This window comes from Ambystoma mexicanum, chromosome 8 (genome assembly GCF_040938575.1).
Source record: "Ambystoma mexicanum isolate Mex_15411 chromosome 8, UKY_AmexF1_1, whole genome shotgun sequence".
Lineage (NCBI taxonomy): Eukaryota > Metazoa > Chordata > Amphibia > Caudata > Ambystomatidae > Ambystoma > Ambystoma mexicanum.
Window position 1 is genome coordinate 245,361,160 of NC_090929.1, and position 19,517 is coordinate 245,380,676.

Here is a 19,517-nt window from a genome sequence, read left to right on the forward strand (position 1 = left end):
TGTCATATGTCATATGTGTGCCTTTTGGTCACACAGGATACCTTGTGTTTAAGTAGCTAGGGATGCAGACGATGTGGCACTTCCATGGCAACTATCTCAGGGTGGTAGGGTTGTGACAGTTGACTGTCTCTTTGTCATCATCGATTGTCACCTGGTATGTGCCAGGCCTGTGTGCACTCCGCAGGGGTGGGAGTTTAGGTGAAAAATGTGGCCACAAGCTGGGTCCGGGCTTCCTCGCCACGTGCCCTGTCCCCTCCCATGGGCAGCGCCTGTGCCTGTGGTTGGGGATGTGGGGGCACCACTGTGATGCTGGAAATGCATCAGAGGGACAGGGCCTCTGAATCCTTGTCCTTTACTGCTTTTTATCGTGTGTTCTGTCATGTTTTCTGCCCAGGAGTCCATGTGGGACTCCTGGCAGTGCAGCTCTCTCTTTTGGTTTGGTGAACAGACCCATGGGATACCCTTATGGCACCCATGGGTAGGGGTACAACCCTGTGCCCCTAGTGTATGTTTCTGGGCACCTATGGGTGGCCCACAGAGCAGGGTATGGGCTGGTGGCAGCTCCATGCTGACTTTGACAGGTGCTCTGGGTGTCCTCCATTTTGGGATACCCAGGCCCTGCCATTGGGATCAGTTGATTCCTGATAGGAAACACGATGGCCCCTGTGGCCTCTTGCTTTCTATTGCCTGTTACCTTGTTTCCCAAAGTCCTGTGAAGCCCTGACTCTGCCCCTTCCCCCTGACTGGCTGTTGGGTGGAAGTTCCATATATGGTGTTGTTGTGAAGGCCCAGCTAGACTGACTGGAGCCTTCCCAGTGACTGTATGTTGTGGGTACCTCCTGTGGGTGGGACCTGGGTGAATGGAGTGTGTGGCCAATATACACTCCTTGTTGTGGTTGTCTGGTTTCTGGCATGAGAGACAAAGACCTAGACAGCCCTGCCCGAAACTGGCCTGAATGCAGTGTGTAGTGTTGAATGGCTGGGTACTTGTACCAATCCACATTCCTTGTTGTGAGTGTCTGAAAGGGAGGAGCGTGGCCTGAATGCACTGTGTGCCTGATTGGCTGACTGACTGCATGAATGCCCTTCTGTATGATTGGCTGCTGAGTGTGTGCCAGCAGTGTGGATGAGAGACAGAATAGTATATCTGGGGACCTCTCACCACTGGTTCAGAAGGGTTCAGGGAACGTTCAGAAGCGTTCAGAAGCGTTCTGGAGCTGAGTCTCCACTCTAAGAGTAACTGGAACTGCTGATCCTCGACGTCCAGCTGGAAGAAGAAGACTTGCTGTGGCATTTGCTTCGACCGATCCGAAGGCTGCCGAAATCGTCGAAGACTGACCCGAGAGAGGACCTGGTAAGGCGCCCTCTTCCAGTGCTCCGAGGGACCATCGAGCACCGCTCCATCTTCGCCGAAGCGCCCTGGAAGACAGACCCTCGAAAGGCTGCCGACCCGAGACGGGACCGCCGAGGAGATCGAAGTGAAGCACCCGGACATCGCCGCCGTCGAAGTCCATCGCCGTCGACCAGGGTTCGCAGGTTTGTGTAACCGCTGGAGGCCCGTCGAAGTTGTGTTGCCCAGCCGTGGGAACCACTTGACACCGTGCCGCGGATGACCGGAGCCGTCCGCTCCTTTGCCTAAGAACATTCGAATCGAAGGACTCCCTCGTCCGCACCGTCGACCGCTTTATCCTGCCGGAGAAAGTCGAGAACGACCAACGCGCTGAGGAAAAACCTGCCGGTGGGTTTCCCGCCACCCGAAGACCACAAAGACTCGAACGACTCGACACCCTTGCTGGGCCTCCGTCTCCACAATCTTTGCGGTCCAGAACTATTGTCACCGAGGTGGCCCGCACGCCTCTGCCTTGCAGGACGCCGACGCTCCGACGCCGACGAGCACCGCTCGGACGAAGCTGCCGCCTCATCGACGCCGTTCTACCCTGTTTGTCGACGGACGTTCGACGCCCCGTGTCTCCCGCTTGAAAGGGAAGGAATTCAAGAAGGGCCGTCTATTCCCCGTCACCGAACACCGAGTTCCTCAATGTTTCTCGACGCCTCTCGACGATCCGTGACTCCCGCTTGAAAGGGGGTCGCTCAAGAAGGATCTGTCGACGCCTCTTCGAAGAACTCGACTCCACCAGGTACATTGGGGGGGTAAAAACATTATAGGAGGGAATAAGACTTGCACAACAATATATGGACTGGGCTTGTGCTATATCTTTATTTTACAGGTTGCCCAGGTGGGGGGATCTCCACACAGAACTGTGTCTAGTGTTAGGGGCCAGTATTCTGCCTATTGCTCAACCATCTTATTTTCTCTCCTCTCTCTATTGTTGGTTTCACTCTATTGATCTGTGTGACATTGTTACAGTATTGTTGATGCACTTTAATGAGATCTAATACAAAGGGTGGTACCACTTTAGAATTGTATATATTTGCCATTGTTGATTTTCCTAAGTACAAAGTGAGTTATTATGATAAGTGTACATAACCTTGAATATTGATTATATAAAGACTGTGTTCTAACCAATACAGTGTGTGGACATTCCTTTGTGGGGGCTTGGGGACTACACTGTACTTAGGAACCAGCCCGCATCACCTCCTGAGAAGCTAGGCCTTGATTGCTCATCCATTGCTACCGTAATAGAGAATCTTGGCTGGGGTCTTCTGTGCCTCTCTTCTACCATATAGAGAGCAGAAGTACAGACACCCCCCACCGGTCTTCTTCACACTGGTGGCAGCGGTGGGATGCTTATGGTTTTAAGAATCAGTGTATAACCGTGCCACTTACAAAAGATATCCGCACTTTATTAAATTAAGGTTTAGTTGTGTACAAGATAACTGCATTACAAACAATGGAGTCTATTGCAAATGGCAAATTGACTCGGATGAGCTTGGAGGCTCTCCAGAGTGCTTGTGAAGCCAGGGAGTTAGACTTTGTGGATAAGTCTAGGGCTGATCTGATAGCTGCCCTGGTGGACTACCAGACTGATGGTGAAACTCTTGATGAGGGGGAGAATGCAATAATGAGGACTCTGCCCCTGGGGTTTCTGCTGAATCTGTTTCTGGGAATGCCGCCATTCCTGCTGCCTCTGTTCCAAACCCCAGCAATTCCTTGGAGCTTGAGTTATTAAGGATGAAATTGGCCTTTGAATACCGCAAGTTGGAAATAGATGCTGAACTTAAGAAAGAGGAGTTGGCTCAACAAGTGGAGCTCAAGAATAGGGACCTTGAACTCAAGAGCCAGGACACTGAATGTCAGAGAATCCAGCTAGAGAGAGCTAGAGTGGAGACTTCAGTTAGAACCAGTGAGAGTGTCAGGTCCCCAGCCACCAAGTTTATGAAAGATTTGGTTGGTGTATTTATGGAGGGTTCAGATATCCTCCAATGGATTGAAGCGTTTGAAATGGCTTGTGCGATTCATGATGTTGATAAAAGAGATTGGGCTAAGTGTTTGTTAAGCAGAGTGCCTCAAACTGGATATGACTGTATTCTGAAGCTGAGTGTGGAAGAAAGGGGTCAGTATGAGTGTATGAAGTCTGCTTTGATTGCCAAGTTTGGCAAGCCACCTACCCAATACCTTAGAAGGTTCAGGGATTTTAAGAAAAGAGAGAATGTGTCTTGGGTTGACTGGGTGAGTGCTGCGCACATGAACATATTGGGGTGGATCAATGGATACAAGGTTAAGACTTTTGTTGAATTGTCCCACCTCTTGTTTTTTGAGCATTTTTCTGAAGCCTGTTCACCAGAGCTGCGTCAGTATGTGGCTGACCAGAACATTTTGGACCCCCTTAAGCTGGCTAGGTTGGCTGACAAGTGGGTCTCCCACCGGGTGTCCCCTAAGGACTCCAGTGGGAAGGACAAGGACAAAGAAAAGGGGGCCTCTCAGAAAGCTGAGGAGTCCCACAAGCAGTCACAGTCGGGTAAACCTAAACATTCCTCTCCCAAGACCCAAAAATCTAGTGGGGATAAGTCATCTGTGGGTGGGAATAAGAGTAGTGGTCCACCTGCTGCAAAGTAGGCTCCCAGTGGTTCCAGTACCGTACCCCGCACACCTGGCGCTTGTTGGGACTGTGGGGCTCTGGATCACAAAAGGGGTGACTCCAAGTGTAAAGGTAAGGCACTTGGAGTACAGGCTGTCAGCCTGACCTACCCTTACCCCGTGTCTGAGGTGGAGGCCACTGTCCTCCCCTCCTCTACCGGGATCACCTTTGGTGCTCCGGTAGAGATTTCCTTAGTGTCCCTTGGGGCCTGGGACCAGTATGCAGAAGTACTGGCGACTATCCCACAGAACACCCGTAGGTTTTTGAGAAGTGTCCTCTTGAATGGCCAGCCTTCTACTGGTTTGAGAGACACTGGGGCAAGCATGACAGTGGTGGACAGGACCATGCTCAAGCCAGAGGACTATGTAGGTGTTCCTCTGCAAACCACCAGGTTAGCTGGTGGGCCTCACAAATTATCACCTGTAGCCTTAGTCACACTCATGATTGGAGACAAGACAGCAAAGCTTCCTGTCCTGGTTCAGGACAATGTCCCTGCTAACATTCTGTTAGGAAATGATCTAGTAGAGTTGGGGTTGATCTCGGATGGTCTTCCCATGACTGCAGCTGCAGTCACTAGGTCACAGGTGACACCGGGTCTGGCTGTGGGTCAGTTACCCGAGCCAAAGGCGAGGCCTAAGGCAAGAAGAAGGAAGACCAAGAAGGCCAGCTCTGTGGAGGGAACACCTTCTCTTCCTGCTGTTCCGACAGCACCCATTGGGATCCATGCTCCGGACGGGCTGGGTCCAGTGGAAAACCCAAACTCAACTCCTGTGGGAGAAGAGACAGAAGACTCTCCTGTGGGAGAGGTTCTCAACACGGAGGATCATCCCGACCTTCAATGCTTGTTAGCTGAAGGGGGACCCTCCCGGGCAGACTGCTGTAAGGGACAGAGAGAGTGCCACTCTTTCGAGGGACTGAGGAAACAGGCCCTGTCCCAGGCACAAGGAGAAGTGCCTAGGACATTCCGGATTTATTGGGAGGGTGAGCTCCTTGTTAGTGAGCCCACTAAGCCTGAACCTGGTGCCCTCAAGAGGTTGGTGGTACCCCAGGTTTACAGGCCCTTCCTACTGCAGTTGGCGCATGAGGTGCCCTTGGCTGGTCATCTTGGGACCAAGAAGACTAAGCAGAGGCTCTCTGCCCATTTCTACTGGCCACGGATGGGAGTAGAGGTGGAGTCCCACTGCAGGACCTGCCCAACTTGTCAGTTGTCTGGCAAGACTGGAGGTAGTGTCATTGCCCCACTGCAGCCATTGCCAGTGGTTGGCACACCATTTGAGAGGGTGGGCATCGACATCGTCGGTCCCCTTGACCCTCCCACTTCAGGTGGACATCGGTTCATCCTGGTCTTGGTAGATCATGCCACCAGGTACCCTGAGGCAATACCCCTTCGGACTGTTACTGCCAAGGTGGTTGCCAGGGCTCTCCTGGGCATTTTCACCCGTGTTGGATTCCCCAAGGAGGTTGTCTCTGACAGAGGATCCAACTTCATGTCTAGTTACATGAAAACCATGTGGAAAGAGTGCGGGGTAACCTACATGTTCTCCACCTCTTACCACCCCCAGACCAATGGTCTGGTTGAGAGATTTAATAAAACTCTCAAGGGCATGCTAGGGGCTTTGGAAGAACCCCTAAGGAGGAAATGGGATCTCCTCCTGCCATGCCTGCTGTTTGCTTACAGAGAGGTACCTCAAGAGGGTGTTGGTTTCAGCCCCTTTGAGTTACTCTTTGGACATCCCGTGAGGGGGCCCCTCGCCTTGATCAGAGAAGGCTTGGAAGCCACCCCTCCAGGTCCCGCCAAGCAAGTGGGGGACTATGTGTTAGGCCTCAGACGGAGGATGACACAGATGATGGGTCAGGCAACAGCAAATCTCAAGGCCAGCCAGGAATTGAATAAGTACTGGCATGACCTTAAAGACTCGCAAGTGGATTGGACTCCGGGACAGGAAATCCTTGTGATGGAGCCTACCAAGCCTAGAGCTCTGGCAGACAAGTGGACTGGACCCTTCAGGATCATCTCCAAGATGGGCGAAGTCAATTATCTGGTTGACATGGGAGCCTCTGGGGTAGCGTCTCAGATATTCCATGTCAACAGGCTCAAGCCTTTCCACCGGCGAGCAGAAGTCTCATGTCTCTTGCTAGCTTCAGGGCAAGAAGAGGATGAGAGTGAGCCCCTTCCTGATTTGCTGCATAGCAACCCTCAGGATGGCTCAGTTGAGGGAGTACATCTCTCTCCGGATTTGACAACAGAGCAACAGAGGGCCTGCAGGGCTTTACTCCAACAGTATGCCTCTCTGTTTTCACTGACGCCAGGCCTTACCCCGTGGTGTAGGCATGAAATTGACACTGGTGACAGTGTGCCTGTCAAAAGCAGGTGCTACCGTATGTCAAATACTGTCAAGAACCACATCCAGGCTGAGGTCGCCAAGATGTTGGATCTGGGTGTTATTGAACCCTCAACCAGTCCATGGTCCAGTCCAGTGGTCCTTGTCCCCAAGGCAAGTTCCCAGGCGGGTACCAAGGATTGGAGGTTCTGTGTGGACTACCGAGGAGTCAATGCCGTCACCAAAACTGACGCGCACCCATTGCCCAGGGCTGATGAGCTTGTGGACACCATAGGTGCTGCCAAATTTGTGAGCACCTTTGACCTTACCTCAGGCTATTGGCAAATAGCTCTGACGGACCATGCCAAGGAAAAGACAGCCTTCTCAACACCTGAGGGACTCTACCAGTTTAGGGTCATGCCTTTTGGGTTGAAGAATGCCCCTGCCACCTTCCAGAGATTGGTCAACCATGCGCTCAGTGGGCTGGAAGCCTTTTGTGTGGCTTACTTAGATGACATTGCCGTCTACAGTTCCACCTGGGAAGAGCATTTGACACATCTGGATAAGGTGTTGCAGGCCTTGAAAAGGGCTAACCTCACTATCAAGGCCACCAAGTGCCAGATAGCTCAGGGGAAAGTTACCTATCTTGGTCATGAGGTAGGAGGGGGTCAAATCCAACCTCTCCCCAGTAAAGTACAGGATGTACAGAACTGGGAGACTCCCACTACTCAAACCCAGGTGAGAGCCTTTTTGGGCCTCACTGGGTACTATCGCAATTTCATGGCAGACTATGGAACCATAGCTGCACCCCTGACAGCTCTAACTTCACCCAAACAGCCTAGGAAGGTTAATTGGACCGAAGACTGTCAGAGGACCTTTGATGGCTTGAAAGAAAGTCTGTGTAGGGCACCTGTGTTGTGTGCGCCTGACTACAGCTGACCCTTTATCGTCCAGACGGATGCCTGCGACACCGGAATTGGAGCTGTCTTGTTCCAGTTAGATGACAAAGGGAGAGAACATCCTATCATATTCATCAGTAGACAACTCAAGGGTAGAGAACTTAGGTGGGCTACTGTTGAAAAGGAGTGTTTTAGCATAGTTTGGAGCCTTAAGCGTTTTAGGCCCTACCTTACGGGGTCTACCTTCAAGGTCCAAACAGATCATAAGCCCCTGAAGTGGCTTATGCAAATGAAGGGTGAGAATCCGAAATTGCTCAGGTGGTCCATTAGCCTGCAAGGGCTAGACTTCACCATAGAGCACAGACCAGGGAAGAGTCACGATAATGCAGATGGCCTTTCCAGAAGGTATGTTGACCGTCTGGATGAGGGTGTCTATCCCGTGGGAGATTAGACACCCTCCACCTCAGTCTGGGGGGGGCGACTGTGATGCTGGAAATGCATCAGAGGGACGGGGCCTCTGAATCCTTGTCCTTTACTGCTTTTTATCGTTATTTCTGTCATGTTTTCTGCCCAGGAGTCCATGTGGGACTCCTGGCAGTGCAGCTCTCTCTTTTGGTTTGGTGAACAGACCCATGGGATACCCTTATGGCACCCATGGGTAGGGGTACAACCCTGTGCCCCTAGTGTATGTTTTTGGGCACCTGTGGGTGGCCCACAGAGCAGGGTATGGGCTGGTGGCAGCTCCATGCTGACTTTGACAGGTGCTCTGGGTGTCCTCCATTTTGGGATACCCAGGCCCTGCCATTGGGATCAGTTGATTCCTGATAGGAAACAAGATGGCCCCTGTGGCCTCTTACTTTCTATTGCCTGTTACCTTGTTTCCCAAAGTCCTGGGAAGCCCTGACTCTGTCCCTTCCCCCTGACTGGCTGTTGGGTGGAAGTTCCATATATGGTGTTGTTGTGAAGGCCCAGCTAGACTGACTGGAGCCTTCCCAGTGACTGTATGTTGTGGGTACCTCCTGTGGGTGGGACCTGGGTGAATGGAGTGTGTGGCCAATATACACTCCTTGTTGTGGTTGTCTGGTTTCTGGCATGAGAGACAAAGACTGAGACAGCCCTGCCCGAAACTGGCCTGAATGCAGTGTGTAGTGTTGAATGGCTGGGTACTTGTCCCAATCCACATTCCTTGTTGTGAGTGTCTGAAAGGGAGGAGTGTGGCCTGAATGCACTGTGTGCCTGATTGGCTGACTGACTGCATGAATGCCCTTATGTATGATTGGCTGCTGAGTGTGTGCCAGCAGTGTGGATGAGAGACAGAATAGTGTATCTGGGGACCTCTCACCACTGGTTCAGAAGGGTTCAGGGAACGTTCAGAAGCGTTCAGAAGCGTTCTGGAGCTGAGTCTCCACTCTAAGAGTAACTGGAACTGATGATCCTCGACGTCCATCTGGAAGAAGAAGACTTGTTGTGGCATTTGCTTCGACCGATCCGAAGGCTGCCGAAATCGTCAAAGACTGACCCGAGAGAGGACCTGGTAAGGCGCCCTCTTCCCGTGCTCCGAGGGACCATCGAGCACCGCTCCATCTTCGCCGAAGCGCCCTGGAAGACAGACCCTCGAAAGGCTGCCGACCCGAGACGGGACCGCCGAGGAGATCGAAGTGAAGCACCCGGACATCGCCGCCGTCGAAGTCCATCGCCGTCGACCAAGGTTCGCAGGTTTGTGTAACCGCTGGAGGCCCGTCGAAGTTGTGTTGCCCAGCCGTGGGAACCACTTGACACCGTGCCGCGGATGACCGGAGCCGTCCGCTCCTTTGCCTAAGAACATTCGAATCGAAGGACTCCCTCGTCCGCACCGTCGACCGCTTTATCCTGCCGGAGAAAGTCGAGAACGACCAACGCGCTGAGGAGAAACCTGCCGGTGGGTTTCCCGCCACCCGAAGACCACAAAGACTCGAACGACTCGACGCCCTTGCTGGGCCTCCGTCTCCACAATCTTTGCGGTCCAGAACTATTGTCACCGAGGTGCCCCGCACGCCTCTGCCTTGCAGGACGCCGACGCTCCGACGCCGACGAGCACCGCTCGGACGAAGCTGCCGCCTCATCGACGCCGTTCTACCCTGTTTGTCGACGGACGTTCGACGCCCCGTGTCTCCCGCTTGAAAGGGAAGGCATTCAAGAAGGGCCGTCGATTCCCCGTCGCCGAACACCGAGTTCCTCGACGTTTCTCGACGCCTCTCGACGATCCGTGACTCCTGCTTGAAAGGGGGTCGCTCAAGAAGGATCTGTCGACGCCTCTTCGAAGAACTCGACTCCACCAGGTACATTGGGGGGGTAAAAACATTATAGGAGGGAATAAGACTTGCAGAACAATATATGGACTCGGCTTGTGCTATATCTTTATTTTACAGGTTGCCCAGGTGGGGGGATCTCCACACAGAACTGTGTCTAGTGGTAGGGGCCAGTATTCTGCCTATTGCTCAACCACCTTATTTTCTCTCCTCTCTCTATTGTTGGTTTCACTCTATTGATCTGTGTGACATTGTTACAGTATTGTTGATGCACTTTAATGAGATCTAATACAAAGGGTGGTACCACTTTAGAATTGTATATATTTGCCATTGTTGATTTTCCTAAGTACAAAGTGAGTTATTATGATAAGTGTACATAACCTTGAATATTGATTATATAAAGACTGTGTTCTAACCAATACAGTGTGTGGACATTCCTTTGTGGGGGCTTGGGGACTACACTGTACTTAAGAACCAGCCTGCATCACCTCCTGAGAAGCTAGGCCTTGATTGCTCGTCCATTGCTACCGTAATAGAGAATCTTGGCTGGGGTCTTCTGTGCCTCTCTTCTACCATATAGAGAGCAGAAGTACAGACACCACCCACCGGTCTTCTTCACAACCACCATGTCCACCGGGACGCCCTGCCGTGTTGCAACATTGTGCAGGACACATGCTGCCACAATGATCCTGCACACTACTGGTGGTGCATAGAGTAGTTGCCCACCAGAGCGGTCAAGGGAGCGGAAACGTGACTTGAGCACTCCGAATGTGCGCTCCACTATGCCCCTGGTTGCAATATGGGCGGCGTTGTATCTTACCTGGGGTGGTGTGGTTGGGTTCCGGATTGGCGTCATCATGTGGTTGCTCAGAGGGTAGGCACTGTCCCCTGGGGAGGTGATAATAGTTGAGATTATTAGGGTTTGGATATTTGTCTGTGTGTGACTTGCATGCATGTGCAAGGGCATTTGTACTGACCTAGGAGCCATGTGTCGCCATGCTGCCCAGCTTCCAGGGCCCGGCTCAGGGCAGACATTCTGTATATGAAACTGTCATGGGTGGAGCCAGGGTAGTTTGCATAGACAGAGGTGATGATTCCCTTTGCATCACATACCACCTGTACATTGATGGAATGCCAGTGCTTGTGGTTTCGGTAGATGTGCTCAATGGCCCTAGGTGGACGTAGGGCCACATGGGTGCAATCTATGGCACCGAGCACTTTGGGGAAGTGTGCCACCCTGAAAAAATCCAGGACAACGGCCTGCCTTTCTGCGGGTGTTCTGGCCATGTATATGTGCCTGCGGACTGAGGGGCGCGCTGTCATGATTGCCAGTACCTGGTGTAGGCAGCGTGACTGCGTGGCCTGTGAGACCCCCCCACTATGGCAGTGGTCCGCTGAAATGACCCAGTGGTCAAAAAATGCAGGACATTGAGCAGCTTCTCCAAGGGGCTCAATGCTTGGGAGCAAAGGGTGGGGGATGTGAGGTCATCTTCCCACTCCCTGACCAGGTCTAGGATGATATGGGGTGGAAACCTATACCTGCCATAGACCTGGTCGTCAGACATCCCAAAAAGGCTTGTCCGTGGTGCGAAAATGCGTGCCCTGGCTATTCTCCTCTTCCTGCGGTGTCCCACGATCAGTGCAGCGACAAATGGAGCATTCATCTTAGCTGTATATACGCGTTTGTTGTTTGCGCGCACTTTTATGCTGTGCGCGGGGACGGCTCCGCCTGCTTTCGTGTGGGCGGACGCGTTGACGCCTGTGCACGTCTTTTGCCGTGCGCAGGTTTCCAGTATTCGGATACGGTCCGAGTGTCATCGCGTGTGATCGGAGGGGAGTGAGCGTACATGCAACTGGCCTGGGTACGTGTGTTTCGGGGTGCGCAGGAAGTTCCACACGCGATTAGCCTGGGTACGTGTGTTCCGGGGTGCCGGGAACTTTCACACGCGATTGGTGGAAATCCACGTGTGTTCTGTCATCACGTGCAATGAGGGAAACACCTGCGCGCGTCACGTCACAGACGCGCTCACGTGCTAAGGTCCTTTGGTCAAATGAAATTGCATATGCGTGCTGCCGTGCATACGCGCTAAGGGCCTTTCCTCGTATTACACGCGGTCGTGCAGTTTTCCACGCGCGCTTACGCGCATGGGCCCTTTCCTCGTATTACACGCGGACATGCAGTTTTTCACGTGCGCTGAAATGCCCATGCACGTCTGTACGCGTCACGTCACGGGGCGCTTGCGCTTGAGGGGTCTTCTGTCCAATGAAAATGCGTATGCGTGCAGACGCGCTTACGCGCTAAGGGCCTTTATTCGAATTACACGCTGACGTGCAGATTTTTCACGTGCCAAATCACTCCGTATCAAGCTGGCCACGCGTAAGCACACAGAAGACCACGCTCCTGCCCAGAAGGCCAAACTATTGCCCCCCAAAGCCCCGAGCACGCTCCCACCTGCCATCTGCTGCTGCCTGACTGCCTGCTGCCCACGTGCCCTGCCATTTGCTGCCTGCACATCAGCCAGGGGTGCTGTTGCTGTGACCACCCCTGCTGGAACCGAAGACTCCCGACTGGGATTCCATCGCTCCACAGCCCAGCCCCAGGGCCCAGTTGCCCACCCACTCCTGCCTATGGGGTTGTCATGTCGGGGCAAACACCATCTGGGACCACTGAGAACCCCCGGCCAGAGAGGCAGAGGGGCACCAGCTTCAGTGCCACCGAAGTTGGTGTCCTGGTGGAGCAAGTCCTGGGGCAGTATGATGCCCTCTTCGGAAGTTCCCGCGCCGACAAGGAAGGACGGACTCGGATCTGGTCTGACATCGTGACTGCCATCAACGCGGAGGGGGTGGCAGTCCGCGACTTACAACATGTCAAGAAGCGCTGGGAGGACTTCAGGTCCAGGACCCTGAACAAGGCCCGGCGCCTCTTGAAGGCAGCAGATGCCAAGGGGCGCCGGGGCCACTTGTCGGAAGAACAGATGAGGGATCTGGAATGCATATCCCCAGCGCTCCACGTCCAGGTCCTTGAGAAGCAGACCCGTCTGGAGTCGAGCGGTGAGTGTACATGCATCCTGATTGTGAGCAGTGCGTGTGGTGATTATTCAGTAGTGTGCAGGTTGCACATCTGTTTGTATGGGGTCGAGTATGAGTGGGGGTGTACAGGGCCATGGGGCTGACACATGCGAGGGCTGTAATGTGTGAGACATGGATGGTGCTTGTGTGTGTAGGCTTGCATGCCAAATGCAGTTGTGTGGGCACACATGTTTGGATGAATGTGTATGTAAGTAGACATGTCCGTGATGTCACGCATGTATGTTGTTTTTGGCTGCATGTATCAGCACTGTGTACATGTGCATGTGTGTGTATTTGACAAGAGTGCAACAGTGATGCAACATGGATGCATGTGACAGCGGTATGTGGAAGCCTGATTGGCAGATGTGACATGGATGCCCGTCTGAACACTGCGACACTTGGCAGAGGTGTACACATGCATGCAAGTGTGGTGGTGTGTGTACATGTGTGGTGCACTTCCTGTGTTGCATGTGATGTCTGGCTCACCTTTGGCTGCTCATGCTGTTGTATGTGTATGGATGGTGGTGGCAGTTGCGATATGGCTGTGGTATGGCTCGTGTGTGCAAGTTGTAATGACATGTGTGTTGGGGATTGTGATGACATGTCTGAGGTTTGCCAATGCCACTCATGTACAACTGTCATGTGTGTATGTGTCCATTGTACAGTGCCCTGATGCCTGTGTTTTGTTTCTCTCTGTCTGCAGCGTCAACTGATGAAGAGGGCGGAGAAGGTGCTGTGGAGCACAGCGGCGGGGATCCCACCGCCAGCCGGAGACGCAAGGCCCGGCTCCCCTCCCATGTTGTCATCTCGTCGGGGAGTGAGGAGTCCGGTGCCGCGTCCCAGGCCGCAGCTGCCGGGGGGAGGTCCAAGAGGCGGATGTTGGAGTTGGACTCCTCGGCAGCAGAAGGGGCAGCTGGGACCCCACAGGGCCCAACAGGGGAAGATGGCACAGAGTCATCCAGGTTGGTGGGGGGTTTGGTGGAGGAGGAGGCCGTGCAAGCACCAGAGACAGGGTCTGGGGTTGGGGATCCCACTTGTGCTAGTGGTGCAGTGCAGGACCAGGGACAGGAGGCAGCACAGGCCGCCGCGGAGGTGCCTGTGTGCAATCCTGTCCCTGATCCTGTCCCTGCATCATCTTGCACCAGCAGGGATGCCTACGTCCAGACCCGTTTTCAGGCAGGGGATGAGCTCACTTCAACTGGCCTTCCTCTGCCTGCGGACGTGGCTATCCAGGTCCGGGTTGAGCCTGTCCTGGCTGGTGTGGCGTTGCGTCAACGGGCCATGCGAGGTGACCTGCAGTCTTTTCATGAAGAGACTGCACGTCATCTCGAATGGCTCGTTGACCACGTCAGCCTGCTGGGACAGGTCAACCAGGCCGGATTCCTCCGTCTGATGGGGCTTGCTCCGACCCCCTCCTCAACTGGACCCCCTACGCGCCATAGTCCTCTGTGCCATCTTCCAGCCCATCAGTCACCTGGGTGCCCTGCGGAGCTGCCTCTGACGGTGCGGCCAGGCTGGTGGAAGAGGCATCCCTGCCACAGTCGGGAGTCGGACGTCCAGCAGGGGTGGCCACATCTACGACTGCACCCCAGCCGGCGGAGGATGTGCAGGCAGCAGGAGGCAGTGCATGGGCAGAGGCAGCAGCAGCAGCAACGTGGTGGGAGCCATGAAAGCTCGGGGCCTTCAACATCGGAAGGGGCAGGCATCGGCCGGAGGGCAGGAGGACCCAGGACAGAGAGTGTCTTCCGTGTGGCAGCGGTTGGGCCATGCCATAGATGCGGAGCGGCAGCGGGCAGAAGAGGCACGGCTCACAATGGTCAGGGCGGAGAACTCCATTCGGAGGGCCCTCAGGCAATCCGCAGGGGTTTGGAGGCGGAGACGTCGACGGCCCTGCGGACCCTCGGGGCCATGGAGGAGGATCGCCTCCGGGACATTGAGGAGGAGTTCGATGATGCCCTGGCCCGGGACATCCACAAGTGAGCCGTGAAACTAGCCCGCTGCCCTTGTACATAGTTATGTAGGTAGTGTTAGGTTTCATTTTTGTTTTTATTTTATTTGGACCTTTCGGACATTGGCCACATTTTTGTATATAGTTTATTTTATTAGTTAGTGTAGTTAGATAGGTTTCCTTTATTTTGTTGGGATAATGGACCCTGGCTTGTTCCCATGTACATAGTTCACAGTTGGATTGTATTTTTTTTTTTCACTTTTTAACCATGGAGCAATGGCTTTCTTTTTTATTTCCCATTGGATTTCGTTTTGTGGACATTGACTTTGGACAACATTACTTTGGAATTTTATTTTTGGTTTTGCTTTTTTTAACGGACATGCTTCTTTTCATTTTTGTACATTCACGTTTCTGTTTCTTCATTTTTTATTCTATTTATGTTTCCTTTAATACATATTTTTTTGGTGAACTTCAATGTGTGGTATCTCATTGGTTTCATGCATTTCATGATATGTGTTTTGAGATTCACTGACACCCATTGGGTGTATGTGAGGGAAATGTGTTTGTTTCGGAACTTGCATATGGTGTTCTGTGATGTAATTGCAAATTATGAGTGGGTCGATGCAATACTCGGGTGGGTGTTTTGCATTTGGAGGCTGACCATAGGGACCAGGGATCTAGATTATGATGACATGTTGGCTGGGGAACATGAGTTGCACATGGGTGGGGGCCTGCTGGCAAGTGCCCCACAGTGCTGGGGGGTGGGGGTGGTGGGGAACATGAGTTGGACATGGGTGGGGGCCTGCTGGCAGGTGCCCCACGGTGCTGGGGGGTGGGGGTGGTGTGGAACATGAGTTGGACATGGGTGGGGGCCTGCTGGCAGGTGCCCCACAGTGCTGGGGGGTGGGGGTTGTGGGGAACATGAGTATGACATGGGTGGGGGCCTGCTGGCAGGTGCCCCACAGTGCTGGGGGGTGGGGGTGGTGGGGAACATGAGTTGGACATGGGTGGGGGCCTGCTGGCAGGTGCCCCACAGTGCTGGGGGGTGGGGGTGGTGGGAGACATGGGTGGGGGCCTGCTGGCAGGTGCCCCACAGTGCTGGGGGGTGGGGGTGGTGGGGAACATGAGTTGGACATGGGTGGGGGCCTTCTGGCAGGTGCCCCACAGTGCTGGGGGGTGGGGGTGGTGGGGAACATGAGTTGGACATGGGTGGGGGGCTGCTGGCAGGTGCCCCACAGTGCTGGGGGGTGGGGGTGGTGGGAGACATGGGTGGGGGCCTGGTGGTGGGTGCCCCTGCACTGCTCGGGGGTGGGGGTGGTGGGGAACATGAGTTGGACATGGGTGGGGGCCTGCTGGCAGGTGCCCCACAGTGCTGGGGGGTGGCGGTGGTGGGGAACATGAGTTGGACATGGGTGGGGGCCTGCTGGCAGGTGCCCCACAGTGCTGGGGGGTGGGGGTGGTGGGGAACATGAGTTGGACCTGGGTGGGGGCCTGCTGGCAGGTGCCCCACAGTGCTCGGGGGTGGGGGTGGTGGGAGACATGGGTGGGGGCCTGGTGGAGGCTGCCCCTGCACTGCTGGGGGGTGGGGGTGGTGGGAGACATGGGTGGGGGCCTGGTGGAGGCTGCCCCTGCACTGCTGGGGGGTGGGGGTGGTGGGAGACATGGGTGGGGGCCTGGTGGAGGCTGCCCCTGCACTGCTGGGGGTGGGGGGGTGGCAGACATGGGTGGGGGCCTGGTGGAGGCTGCCCCTGGTGGCTGGGTGGTGGGGTGCTGGGAGACATGGGTGGGGGCCTGGTGGAGGCTGCCCCTGCACTGCTGGGGGGTGGGGGGGTGGGAGACATGGGTGGGGGCCGGGTGGAGGCTGCCCCTGGGGAGTGGGGGGTGGGGGTGGTGGGAGACATGGGTGGGGGCCTGGTGGAGGCTGCCCCTGGTGGCTGGGGGGTGGGGGTGGTGGGAGACATGGGTGGGGCCTGCTGGCAGGTGCCCCACAGTGCTGGGGGGTGGGGGGGGGTGGGGAACATGAGTTGGACATGGGTGGGGGCCTGCTGGCAGGTGCCCCACAGTGCTGGGGGGTGGGGGTGGTGGGGAACATGAGTTGGACATGGGTGGGGGCCTGCTGGCAGGTGCCCCACAGTGCTGGGGGGTGGGGGTGGTGGGAGGCATGGGTGGGGGCCTGGTGGAGGCTGCCCCTGCACTGCTGGGGGGTGGGGTGGTGGGAGACATGGGTGGGGGCCTGGTGGAGGCTGCCCCTGCACTGCTGGTGGTGGGGGTGGTGGGAGACATGGGTGGGGGCCTGGTGGAGGCTGCCCCTGGTGGCTGGGGGGTGGGGGTGCTGGGAGACATGGGTGGGGGCCTGGTGGAGGCTGCCCCTGCACTGCTGGGGGGTGGGGGTGGTGGGAGACATGGGTGGGGGCCTGGTGGAGGCTGCCCTTGGTGGCTGGGGGGTGGGGGTGCTGGGAGACATTGTAAGAGGATTCAATTCAACACTACAGCTAAGTCAATGCCTAGTCTGGGATACTGAATGGAAACCCTTATTGATATATCTTTATGTCCAGTTCATGCATTCTGGATGACTACCCCTATATAACACCCCTCTCTTGGAATCCCCCTGACCCCACTGAGCCAAGAAGTAGTTCTGTTTTGCAAGTTAAAAGGTTTATTTGATAATTTAAACAATATATATATATATATATATATATATATATATATCACACTTTATAATAAATTAATAATTGAATATCACACTTAATCTGAGCAGTAATCAATAATGGATAGTCCGGCACTAGCACACTTCTTTATAATCAATGATGAGTGGTTATAGGACGGATAAGATAGCAACACTGGTAAATAGGGACAGAAGAATAATGTGGTAGAGAATGCTTTATAGGGTTCAAGTGGATGCAATGTTGAATGAAAATGCAATACAGAAAATACTCAATATGATTTCAACAAAACAATGTAATCACTTTTCTCTGGCAATCCCCTCCCCCCTTTATGCAATGCAAGGAAATGGAAGGAAAGCACACAGTTCTCAGAAATGCAATCAACTGTAATTCAGTTCACCCCAGCAAGCTTACACTACAGAAGTTGGAAACACAGGCCCAAAATGCTTTTATATGTGCTGGCAATGAAGTGAAAAATATGCTAGAATGCTTTTAATTCCCTCTAGAGGTTCAGGGTGAGTGGTATGTAGTTAATATTAGTCCAGGCTCACTCTAGCAATGATTCAGGGATGGTTCTTAAGAGGCAAACAAATTTTTAGCAAGGAAAGCAAGGAAACTGTTGAATGCGGTTCTAGGTTCGTTGAAAAGCCAAGATTCCCAGCTTTCAGAGGAAAGTTACTGCAAGTCTCTAAGACAAACGGTCACGGAGATATGAGCGATATGGTAAAGGTCGTTTTTCAGATTTGAAATTTTAAAGTTCAAAAAGACAAGTGACAGCTAGCAACTAGAAATGACAGGTGACAGTTAGGAGGCAGTTCTACTTAGATTAAAATAGCTTGGATTAGATTATTTTAACTAAAAGATTGGTTCTGCACAGTTCTGCTAGGTACTCACACTATATTCTTGAATTAGAATGGGCCTCGCCACGGATCTGGTCAGGTTTTAGACTGGACTCTGGTCTAGTCTCGGCACTTCACAGTGATCTGGGTCAGCTCTCTGGTTCTGCTAACAGTGGTCTGGGTCAGCTCTGCTCTCTCTCTGGGTACAGCACTGCTTCTGGATCTTTCTGCACAGCTTTCTCTGGAGATTGATGGATTTGAAGTCTGGATCTCTGGATGTGGTATGGTCCGGCAGCATGCTCCGCAGCAAATGGAATTGAATGTCTCTATCTGTCCTGACTGTCTGCTTTTATGTGTTTTGAAAATGGGTGTGTGTGCAGCATCACTAGGCTCTACCCCTCTCCACTTGTCATTGGCCACTTCCTCCTCTTCCCCTTGATTGAGGGAATGAAATGAAGTGTCATCATGATGAGGTCTGTTTATGATACAGAGAACCCACCCCTGTCAAATTACACACAATCTATATTTTGACCCAAAAGACATATTTGCACAGGTACACATTTGTTTAAAATTACATGCACCCATCACATATCACAGGAGGTATACCCTGTCCAAATCGGCTCTTCCTGAGAGCTTTCATTGAGAAATGGCAACATTTTGCACTTTTTAACTGGTTTCGTAATATCGGACATTACCCCAAATTTATACACATGTGCGCAAGGAGTATGGACATTACTTGATGAAGTGTCAGATTTTTAACATGCATACATTTTAAGTAATACCCTCTTAACTGCTAGCTTGCCCCCAGATCATGCCACCGGTTCTAAAAACCTCTTAAAATGTGGGCAGAAAAATCACAAGAATTATGGTATCATTTAAATAATTATGACAAGTCCGTACTATGAGTTATTCATCTTTTTCTAAAACCATATTCTGGCTACAGGGGTGTGGTTTCCCCCCAGCACAAGGTTGAATTTCTGGTTTTTCCAGTTCTGCCAAGCCAGCTTGCTCTCACAGGCAGTGCTCCTCCCCTTTCCTTCCAGGAGGAAGCCACTTTTACGGCCCCCATAATAAAACATTTGCCTGAGTCAGGACAGGGCTTTGTTCAATTTCCTGCAGAGCCCAGGTAATTCAATCAGAGAAGTGTCATATCCTTTTTGGTGGGAGCAGCAAAAGGCAGATAGGCCTGGGAACACAGCTGTTGTGCAAGTCTCATCTCCTGTCGGGGGTAGCTGGTGGGCAGAATTCAGTTCCTTAAGCCAGGACCCAGCTAATGTCACTTTTAGTTACCCAGTTTTCTGCATTCAAATAAAATTAACCATTTTTACATATGCAGCTAGAATGCTGATTCTAAGTTTAAAACTATGACATTTAAACAATTGCAACCTATGTGACACTCAAAAGTAGGTCACTCATTTCTTTTAAACATTTAGATTTTTAGTGTCTTTCA